At 36.4% G+C, this 10241-nt stretch overlaps 1 pseudogene; it reads right to left on the bottom strand.

Annotated features, from left to right (window-relative positions):
• Positions 1-2655: 2655 nt before the first annotated feature.
• On the bottom strand, positions 2656-3170 carry LOC110311342 (annotated as a pseudogene).
• Positions 3171-10241: the final 7071 nt, after the last annotated feature.

Below are 10241 nucleotides of genomic sequence, written 5' to 3'. Positions count from 1 at the left end.
TCTCTCTCTCTTTCTCTCTCTCCCCGTTCCTTCCTTCCTCCCTTCCTCCTTCCTTCCTTTATTTCTTTCTTCTTAGTTCAAGACAGATTGTCTGTCAGGAATAAAATGGATGCCTTCTTCTACATTGTTAAACAGTGATGGAGTTATACCTGAATACAGAATTATGGACTAAAGTAACTTGGATTGTAACTGTGAACAGAAATAATTATTTCCTCGCTAAATATTGTGTACTCTGTCAGGTATCTGTCACAGTAACAAAATGTCTCAGACTAACATATTTTTTGTTCATTAAACATGTTTAGTTATGTAAAATGTCTGATACATGAATTCCACAATATAACATTCACTAGTATCATTTAGTTATCAAATTCTTGAAATGTAGTCAATGTACATGAAGCATTCATTTTGTTTTATTACAGTTTATTTGCCAAAAAGACAATGGTGTAGGTCACCTTTAATCCCAGCACTTGGGAGGCAGAGGCAGGAACCTCTCTTGAGTTAGTGGTTAGTCTGGTATATAATGTCAGGCCCAGGATACACAGGAAACCCTGTTTTGACAAAACAAATAAGCAAACAAGATTTACATACTATAAATGCAAAGTTCAAAACTCTGTCTGTCCAGAAGTTAGTATGCTGCAGACTAATTTATGTAAGAGCCCTTAACTATCATCTATCCATTCTATAGAATATGCCTTTATCCTATACTTAAATTACTCTTGTGTTTGTTTTGTTCTATTTTGGGTTTTTTTGTGATTGTTTTGTTTTATTTTAAAGTTAAAAATTGTCAGTTTTTTTTTTTCAGGACAAAACTGGGTAATATATCTACCCTTAAATTTGAACAAGGACAGTGAAAGAATAAATTCATTTTTTTAATCTTTTTGCGATTTTATCTAAGCCACATAATATGTGTTGTTTTCACTGTGTAACTAGGGAACGTGTAGGCATCGCCAACTAAACTCTGCTGAAGCCAGTGTTGACAGGTTAAAAATAGGGTTTATTGCTGCCAACACTTTCAGCTTTTTAAAACATAATTTAAATTTTGCATATTGATGTGAAATATTCAAACTTTTCCAAACACTGTAAAACTGTCTGAACAAATGATATATTTCTTGGACTGAAATTTATCTTCCTTTAATTAAGAAAGTAATGTGTACTGCACTATATTATTGTACATATGGATCATATATTCTATATCTGTTCATTTGTTAACAGGTATCTAGGTGGCCTATATATCTAACTATTGAGAGTAGTACAATACTACGCATAGACCCACACTATCTTTTAACTGAATTCAATTCCTTTGGGTACATATTCAGGAAACACATTTGCTAAATTGTGTGTTGCTATGATCCATGGTTGGGGCAGTAGCTAGTGTTATTTATTGACTTTTGTTTATTTATACTAGTCGTTTAAACTGGAGTAGAATGGAGTGTCATCATAATGTTAGTGGTGTGATTTCCTCGTGGCTAAAGTTATTAATCAGTTTTTCATAAATTTATTGTATACCTCTTCTATTTTTGAAAAGTATTCAGATCACTTGTTTTATTTCTGTTTGCATTGGATGACTTGACTTTTAAAAAATAATTTATTTTACATATACATTATATATGTATACATATTATATATATGAAAATCTTAATCCTATCCCCTAAATTTTGACTTTTATCCAATTCTGTAGGTTGTACTTTTCTTTGTTCAGCGCTTCCTTTTTCCAGCACAGTAGCCTTTTATTGTGCTATAAACCTATTTGTGGATTCTTGCTTTTGTTGATGACATCTAAGTATCATTCAGGAATTTAAAATATATTCTTGTAGTAATTAAAAGTGTAACACACAGAAAAGTTGAGTATCAATTTTTTTTTCGAGTGGAAATTAAACAAACTAACTAACAAACAAACGAACAAATAAAAAGAATAAATAGCATAAGGATGATGTTATGCTACAAAGACAAAAAGGAAGAAGACTAAAGGAGTTTCATTTAGTCTAGTCTTTTAGTACACTCCAGGGAGGCTCAGGAATCAGGAGCTCCGTATAAGATGATGCTTAAGGCAGAGGGAATGGACAGAGTAAAGGAAATAGTGCCCTCTAGACACAGTAGGACTGTGCACATATGAACTCACAGAACCATTGCCGCATGCACAGATCTGCACAAAATCAAAAGAGATGTGGTCCTAGCACTGAGAACTGGAAAGAGACATGGGTTCTCACCCCGAAGAAGAAACTATCTACAACTGGTCCTCTCTTGGGGAAAAAAAAAAGAATTCTCTCCACCAACGGACTGTCACATAACATTCAAACCTCAGTGTAGGCTCCATTGCTAGCACTAGGCACTTTGACCAACATAAAACAATGGATGTTTTGTAAACCTTTTGTTTTATATAGCTTCTTGGGTCTTCAGCTTTTGGTGGTATATTTCAGCTTCTCATTTTGGAGAGGTTGCTTTGTGCTTCTAGTTCTCCCTCTTGCTCTTTCTTTTTCTTTCTCTCCTCTCTCTCTCACTCTCTCTCTCCCCCCACCTGTGTTTGTCTATTAATTTAGTGTTTTTGAAACAGAAAGAGTTTGAAAGACTTTGGGAGGAGCCAGGACTAGTTGGAAGAGATGAAATGCATGATAAGAATATATTGTATAATAATAATATTTTTTCTTTAAAATTTATTCAATACAACATAGTCTCCAACTTTACTGAAGTGGCTGACCATGTCCAAGACCAAAGCAGTCTCCAAACTGGAATTTGGTTGCTGAACCAGTCCAGCCTTGGCTTTCTTGTCTGCTCCAAGGGGCACAACCCTACTGTATATGTCTCTGTCTGCCTCCCTTCTTGTGAATCTTGCAAGCTGTTCACCCTCTGGATCTTTGGGTGGAGGCCTGCCAGTCTCAGGACAGCTGCAGTGCAGGGTGGCAGGCATGATCTCTAGAGGTAGGTGCAGGTAATATCGAAGTTACTGGATTCCCTCATTCTTAAGGTACCAGTAGAAATGTCTTCAAGTAAACTCCTTCACATAGCCTCAAGACTTCAGAGACTTTATGGCCTTCATTACATGACGGTTGGGTTCATTCTTATCTGTCAGCTTGGGGTGTTTGGGCATATGGACATCTCTTTTTGGCAACCCTCACACATTCCTTAAAAAGGAGTTAGTAGATGGCAATCCAATTCTTCCTAGGCATCAACATCATGGCTGCTGCAGAGTCAGAGGTGTATGCTCAACAACAAATTTCTTTAAGTTCACAACAAAAATGTTTTTAATAGAAAGAGAGAAAGAGAGAGAGAGAGAGAGAGAGAGAGAGAGAGAGAGAGAGAGCGAGCATAGGAGAGGGACGACAGTGATTGATGCACATATGATATTGCCAAACCATGAGTATAGGAAGCCTTTCCATCTTCTGATGTATCTCCACATTCTTTAATATTTTTTTAGTGTTTTAATTGTTATTATCATTATTATTTTTTTTTCTTGAGTCCAGTCTTTATCCACCTCTCAGTCCACCCTCCCACTGTTCCTCATCCCATTCTTCTTCCCCTGTCTTCAAGAGGATGTCCCCCTACCACCACCAGACCTTCTCATTTCCTGAGGCTGCGAGTATCTCAAGTGTTAGGTGCATCTTCTCTCACTGAAGCCAGACCTGAGAGTCTTCTGCTGTCTATGGCTTGGGGTGCTCATATCAGCTGTTCTATGCTGTCTGGTTGGTGGCTCAGTGTCTGAGTGATCTCGGGGGTCCAGGTTAGTTGAGGCTGTTGATCTTCCTATAGGGTCCTCCTCCTCCTCAGCTTCTTCCAGCTTCTCCCTAATTCAACATCAGTGGTCCCTGACTTCTGTCTATTGTTTGGGTGTAACTATCTGCACCTGACTCTTTCAGCTGCTTGTTGGACCTCTGTGAGGGGAGCCATGCTAGGCTCCTGTCTGTAAGCACACCATAAGTAACATCAATAATCAGTAGTTAGTATCCGGCCTTGGAGCCTCCCCTTGAGATGGATCCCAAGTTGGACCTGTCACTGAACCTCCTTTCCCCCCAGTCTCTTCTCCATTTTTGTCCCTGCAGTTATTTTAGACAGGAACAAGTCTGGGTCAGTGTTTTTGACTGTGGGATGCCAACCCCATTCCTCCACGTGATGCCCTGTATATCTACTGGAGGTGAACTCTATAAGTTCCCTCTCCTCACTGTTGGGCATTCCATCTAAGGTCCCTCCCTTTGAATCCTGAGTGTCTCTCACCTTCTAGGTCTCTGATACATACAAGTCTTTCTCTTAGTTGTTTAGAATTATGCCAAAATATTTTTGAGGTTCTTGTGAAAGGTGTTGATTCCTTGATTAGTTTATCAGCTAATTTTTGATTTGTATACAGGAAGGCTGTATTTTATAAATTAATTTTGTATCCTGCTACTTTGCTTAAAATGTTTATCAACTTTACATTTCTTATGGAGTTCCTAGGCTCTTTTATGGATAAAATATTATTATTGATATATAAAGATACTTTGGCTCCTTCCTTTCTTACTGTATTCCCTTGGTGTCTTTCAGTTGTCTTAGCTAAGACTTTAAACCCTATGTACAAGAAGTATGGGGAGAGTAGACATCATTATCTTGTTTCTAATTTCATTTAAAATGCTATAAGTTTATCTCCATTTAATCTGTAGCTTTTTTATAGACTGATTATATTTGTTCGGGTATGTCTGCCCTTCATAAACTATGTTCCTTTTATCCCTAGTCACCCCAGTACTGTATGATGAAGGGATATTGGATTCTATCAAATGATTCTTTACTCTCTATCTAATGCAATAATCATTTGTCTTTCAGTCTTTTGTTGGGCTAGATTACATGTATTGATTTACACATGTTGAACCATCCCTGCATTTCTGTGATGAATCGGCTTGATATGGTGCATAATCTCTTTGAATTCTTTTGTAAGTATATTGAAATACTTTGTCCACTTTCCTCATACTTACTCAATATAGTACGAAAATCTTAGCTATAGAAACTGAAGGAAACCAAGGGGATACAAATAAAAAAGTAAGAAGCAACCGTATCTTTATTTGAAGATCATAAGAGTTCATAGGGAAATTTCTACAGATGATGAACATTTTCAGCAATTTAGCAGGATACAAAATTAATACACAGAAATATGTAGCCTTGTATACAAATGATTTGGAAGTATAAGTATTTTATTAAGAAATTTTACATAATTGTTCATAAGGGATGTTGGTTTATAATTTTCTTTTCTGTTAGGTCCTTTTGTAGTTTGGTGTCAGGATAATACTGGCTTTCTTTCTCTTTCTTTCTTTCTTTCTTTCTTTCTTTCTTTCTTTCTTTCTTTCTTGTTTTTCCTATGTAGTTGCAAACCCCTTCAGATCCTTCAATCCTTTCTCCAACTCCTCTATCTTGGGACCTTGTGCTCAGTCCAATGGTTGGCTTCCAGCAACCTCTTCTGTATTTGTCAGGCTCTGGCAGAGGCTCTAAGGAGACAGCTATATCAGGCTCCTGTTAGCAAGCACTTCTTAGCATCTGCAATAGTGTCTGGGTTTGGGGTCTGCTTATGGGAGGGATCCAAAGGTGAAGCCATCTCTGGATGGCCTTTCCTTCAGTCTCTGCTCTTCATTTTGAACCTGTATTTACTTCAGATAGGAGCCATTCTGGGTTAAAAATTTGGAGATTAGTAGGTGGTCCCATCCCCCAACCAGGGGCCTTGCCTAATCTCTAGATATGGTATCTATAGGTTCTCACTCCCCTTTGTTGGACATTTCAGTTAATCATCCCTCTTTGTGTCCTGGGAGCTTCTTGTTTTCCTGGCATCTGGAACTTGCTGATGGCTACCCCAGTTCACCCATTAGCACACACCTCTGTTCAATTTCCTGACCCTCTATATATCATCCATGTCTCTTTCCATACCTGATTCTGCTCCACCTTTTCCCTCTCCCCTCCTCTCTTCCTCTCAAATGCCTCCCAACACTCTAACTCCTGTGAGTATTCCATTCCCCCTTCTATGAAGAACTAAAGCATTCACATTTCGATCTTCCTTCTTCTTGAGCTTCATATGACCTGTGAATTGGGTATTCCGAGCTTTTGGGCTAATATCCAAATATCAGTAACTGAATAACATGTGTGTTCTTTGTGATTGGGTTACTTCACTCAGGATGATATTTTCTAGTTCCTTCCTTTTGCATAAAAAATTTCATGAAGTCATTGTTTTTAATAGCTAAGTAGTACTCCATTGTATAAATGTACCATATTTTATGTATCCATTATTTTATTGAAGGACATCTGGGTTCTTTCAACCTTCTGGCTATTATAAATAAGNCTGCTATGAACATAGTGGAGCATGTATTCTTGTTATATGTTGGAGCATTTTTTGAGTATATGCCCTTTCTTAAAAGAGTAAAGTTATCTCAGTTTCTGTATTGAAAACTAATTTATGGTCCTCATGAAACTGAAAATCATCTGCATGGGAAAGGAGACCATCATTCATACAAAGTGGCAGGCTACAAAATGGAAAAATACCTTTACCAAATATACATCTTATAGAACTTATTATGGAAAATATATAAAGAACTGAAATTAAACTGGGTGTGAAGAAAACAAATAACCCAATTTTTAAAAGTTGCATAGAAATAAGGAGAAATATCTTAAAATATGAAACACAAATGGCTGAGGAACACTTAAAACTTTTTCACATCCTTAGCTTTCAGGGAAATGCAAATTTATATTACTTTGAGATTTCATCTTACACCATTTAGAATGGCCTAGATTAATAAAACACATGATTCAGCCATCTCAGACTGGTGAGAGTTTGTAAGGAGGGAAATATTCATCCCTTGCTGATGGTAGTGCAAAATTTTAAAGTCACTGTGGAAATCAGGGTGGATATTATTTAGGAAACGGGATAAATCTAACTCAAGACCTAGATTTCACATTCTTGGGTATACACACAAATGACTCTACAGTCTACTCAGAGAGACTTCCTCACCAATATTCATTGCTGCTCTATTTATGATAGCCTGGAATTGTACACAGTCTAGATATCCATCAATTGATAAAAAAATAATGAAAATGTGGTACATGGATAACAGTAGAATATTATTCAGTTGTTAGGAAAACAAAACTTTAAAGTTCTCAAGTAGATGGATGAATCTAGCATAATATTCATGCATGAGGCCACCCAGAATTAAAAACACAAATATTTTATCTATTCTCTTATATGTAAAGATAGTGTACTAACCTTCAATATGTGTGACACTGTTCAATAACCAGAGAGGTTAAGATCATAGAAATCTACCATGGGGAAAGGAAAGTCTACAAAGAACAGGAATAACATATATTGTTATGGAGATTCACAGTGGAAAGTATAATAGGATTATATGGTAAAGGATATAGTAAAAAGGGTAAATAGTGAATAGAAACAAGAATAGCGTTGCTAAAGACCACTGACAATCCAGATGTAAACCTACTACTGTAGAAGCTTCCTAAAATATAAGAACTGTGTGTATGTATATAGATGGAAACCTGCAATTGGACAATGTGCAGAGAATGAGAGACTTTCTAGTACTCAGTCTTAAATGTCATGCTTTCAGCATAGTCCTTTCCGCAAGGCTCAAGGATAAATGTAGAAGAGGAATCAGAAAAATCGTCAGAGCCAGAGGGGATGGATGAAGTCAAAGAAATCTTTCAGACACAAGGACAGGTTGTGAATATATAAACTTACAAGACTGGGAGAATGAAAAGAGTCCATGTGTGTTTAAGCCAGGCAGGGTCTCCAGATTACAAGGAAGACTTAGCCAGGGGCTCCCAATGCTCTCAGGGTCCAAATGCTCTATAGTTCCTTTCTTAAGTACAAACTCAGACTCTGCTATGAATCCATGATTAGAGAAAACTGCAGTCATGAGGTAAAGCCTGGAATGAATATTCTCTGTGAAAAAGGAGACTAGGAGAGTTGAAAAGTACTGAAAGAATTATTCAGATAAGTCAGTCAAGATGCTGTTCGATAAAGCTATGCTTACACTAATATGAGTGTTGATTAACTGAAGTATATATAAACAGAAGTGGGAAAAAATAAAACTGTTCATGTTCATGTTATAGTCTTATTTCTCTGCTCATCAATTCCCTTCATTCTAGGTTCCTGTAATGCCTACAGCTGGACTGACACCCTAATTAAGAGCAATTGATACCTACTGGCAAAGAAAACCCAGTTTTCTCCAGTGAAGTCTCACATGATGTATTAACCACATCCATGCCAGTACTCAGGTTATGTTTGTAAACTTTTTTTGTCTCACTTTGCTTTATTTGGGCATAATTTACCTTTTTGTTCTTTGACCTTTTTTTGTGAGTGTTTCTTACTTTGTAGGGTTGAGTCTTTTAAAGAGAGAGAAAAAGAACATAAAGTTGGGAGGGATTGAGAAGAAATTGGGGAGGAGAGAACATGATCAAGATGTATTCATTTTTTCCAATAAACAGGTACAGTGTATTGATGCGATTTCTGAAACCAAATATTATGACACGATTTTAGAAGACTGATGGAGCATTCTTTAGAGCAATTAAGGATGTGTGGAATGTTTAATAATTTTGATTATATGAAGAAAAGGTAACAATAATTTAGAGGAAATCATCAAGATACTGTCCAAAGCAAAACAAAAAGACTACTTGAATCAAATTACATCTCTCATTCTGTCATTTCTCATTATTGTCAGAGAACTTTTTTTTAACCTATTAGGAAATTTTGTAAATGAAGAGAAGTTAAATTAATGTAGAAAGACTGGCAAGATAATTCTGTACAAACTACATTAGAAAACATTTATTCCTCTGCAAGTTGAATTCCTCCCCTGACCCAACTGGGCCAGATGACACCTTGTCTGTAAATCTGTAGGATTTGGGGGATGGCAATGACACTGTCAACCAAACCAAAACCTGGCAATGCTATCAGAGTTCTTGAAAAGTCCTATGCTTAATAGGACCTGTGCTATAAAACTGGGAAAATGCATTATGCAAAATTTTCAGTCTGTTCTATTTATTTTATACTTCTGATTAAATTGCTCATTCAAGATAAAACATAATATCATTATATGGAGAATAAGCCTCAAAGCACAAGAATGTCCTATGAACATATTTCACATACAATCTATTTGGCTGATTTTATAGCAATAGTATGATTGCAGTCATCTTTCAAAATCTGTAAATATTCATACATTCTTACGTATAGATGCACACAAAATTATTCACGTGCATGTATTTTCAAAGTATATCTCTTTATTTTTCTTTCACATATTTAACTATTTGAATTTTGGTTTATCAATAAGCAATATCTAAATATATATATATATATAGTAAGAAATGGCATTGCCTTCTTCCATTGATCTATAGGTGTTTTGGTAGCAAATGATCACAGCTATATTTTTAGACATCCAGTCTTCTCACTACCATAACCGTGCACTTTAAGGAAAATAACTGAAAATTTTAAACCTTATTAACTGTTCATTGCTTCATTTTCCTGTGTAGCATGTATCTGTGAAGCTAAGATTCTCTGCATGAGGTTAATATTCTCTCAAAGATATGCCTCTAACATTGGTACTCAAAGTATATAGCTTTTTTTTTTTTTCACTCAGAAATTCCTTTAGCTAACATGAGTCCCCTTGTGTGATGTGTTGGAGTCTATTACCCTCGACCACTCCCAGGAAGCTTCTGTAGGTGGTGCTGGGTTTAGTGTTGATTTCTATATTGTGTTTATTACTTGTATATGTGTGATGGTGGGGGGGGATGCCTCCACACAGCAGAAGCTAACTCTCAAGAGCATGTTCTCTCCTTTCACTTGGGGTTCAGGGAATCTCATTCATAATGTAAACACCCACACAAAACGTCATTACCCACTGTCTCAATGTCTGATTTCAGTTGCCTTTAATTGGTAGTGCAGACTCTGCCTTGAATGACCTGTGTCATCAGGTAAGCCTATCCTTCATTTAAATCATACCATGTCCTTGTCATTTATGTATACCATTTATGTAGCAGTCACTGCCTTGTAATATCTTCTTGAGAGCTTTTGGAAAATCGTTATATGAAAATCCCTACCTTGATTCAGTTTTTGAGGAACATGACTTCAGACATATCTGCTCCTCTGCCAGCTACTGGTTAATAAGATAGAGTTTGGTAAATTAAGTTGATGGTGTTACTTTGAGAACTGAAAACATACTGAAAATCTTGTAAACTAGATAGAGTTTAAATAATAGAATAATCACTAGGGAAATGTCATTCTCTTTAGTTGAAGTAGTTTT

The sequence above is a fragment of the Mus caroli genome, chromosome 16 (assembly GCF_900094665.2).
Source record: "Mus caroli chromosome 16, CAROLI_EIJ_v1.1, whole genome shotgun sequence".
Taxonomy (NCBI): domain Eukaryota; kingdom Metazoa; phylum Chordata; class Mammalia; order Rodentia; family Muridae; genus Mus; species Mus caroli.
This window is presented reverse-complemented; position numbering and strand designations above follow the sequence as displayed.